A 1,197-nucleotide genomic window follows, 5' to 3' on the forward strand; every position below is an offset into this window, starting at 1 on the left:
GCTCAGTGACACCGACCAGCAGTAATGCAGGGACCTGAGCCTGAAGTTTTATTTAATTAATAGCAGCATGAACACGGTACAGGTTCACTTCCCAGCTCGGTTTTTATCTGTCAAACCACAACTTTGCACTGGTTTCCAGTGGCTGCACCTGACACTGCTCCAAGGCTGCCTTGGAACAGAGCCTGGCTTACACCGAAGCACAGTGAGTAGCCAGAAGTGTTCCTGGATCTATAAAAGCAGTGCATTTAAATATCCCCATTTATAGAACTGCTCCTGGAAGAATGAGATGAAAAGCTTCAAAAACAAAAAAATGCAATTACCAGGCATTATTCCTCCTTTTTTCATTTATTCCACTCCAATTCCCCTGGGTTCCCAGGGAAGATGCCTTTTCTTATAGAAAAGACACGACCCACAATTAAAGAGCAGAAATGAACTATCCCAAGTGTCAGCCTTTCATCTCTTTCTCCATCTGCCTCATGAAAGAGAGTAACCCAGAATGGCATTTTCTTAAATAAAACCCAGCTCAAAACCACAATACATTTTATTGTGAACCTCCCTGCAAGAGCCAGAAAGGAGCAGGTTTCAGGAAATCATGCTTCCAGGCAATCAAAGCAGCTCATGTCTGTGAGGAAAAAGAAAAAAAAAATCCTCCTCTAAGCTAATTTCCCTTGAAAAGCAGTTAGGGAGAATCTTTGGGAAGCAGGGGGGTGGGAGAGGTGCTGCTCCTGAGGAGAGAGGGCAGGACTGCAGACCTGTAATATAAAGAGCTTCTTTCCTACTCATTTTTGTTCGGGTTTTTTTTTGTTGTTGTTGTTTTTTTTTTTTTTTTTTTTTTGGTTTTTTTTGTTTTTTGGGTTTTTTTGGGTTTTTTTGTCTTTTTTTTTCCTCCTCGCAAAGGTTTTTGTAGCGGTTTTGAAACCACTGAATTGCCGGCAGCACCAGCCCCGCTTTGCTGTCTGGCTTAGAAAAAAAATTACCAGAGGGCTTCCAGGTCCCCAAATCCTCTCTGCAATCGCCCTGGGGGAGAGGTGCAGCATGCTAAAGAGACTTTCCAAGAGGCAGATCCATTGATTAATGGGAGCCCAGAGCGCTTGGCCGGGGATCCCGCGGACAGGTGGCTGAGCCTTGCCTTACACTTGGTTCTCATTAAGGCTCCCAGACACTCCTGACTCCAAGCCAATACCAGAGCGCGCTCCG

The 1,197-nt window shown here is 44.9% G+C and overlaps 1 protein-coding gene across 1 annotated transcript in view; it reads right to left on the minus strand.

The window, feature by feature from the left end:
• ADAMTSL2 (ADAMTS like 2) overlaps positions 1-1,197 on the minus strand; it is a 60,546-nt gene that overhangs the window by 25,309 nt on the left and 34,040 nt on the right. The window lies entirely within an intron of this gene.

The sequence above is a fragment of the Geospiza fortis genome, unplaced genomic scaffold, assembly GCF_000277835.1.
Source record: "Geospiza fortis unplaced genomic scaffold, GeoFor_1.0 scaffold27, whole genome shotgun sequence".
Classification (NCBI taxonomy): domain Eukaryota; kingdom Metazoa; phylum Chordata; class Aves; order Passeriformes; family Thraupidae; genus Geospiza; species Geospiza fortis.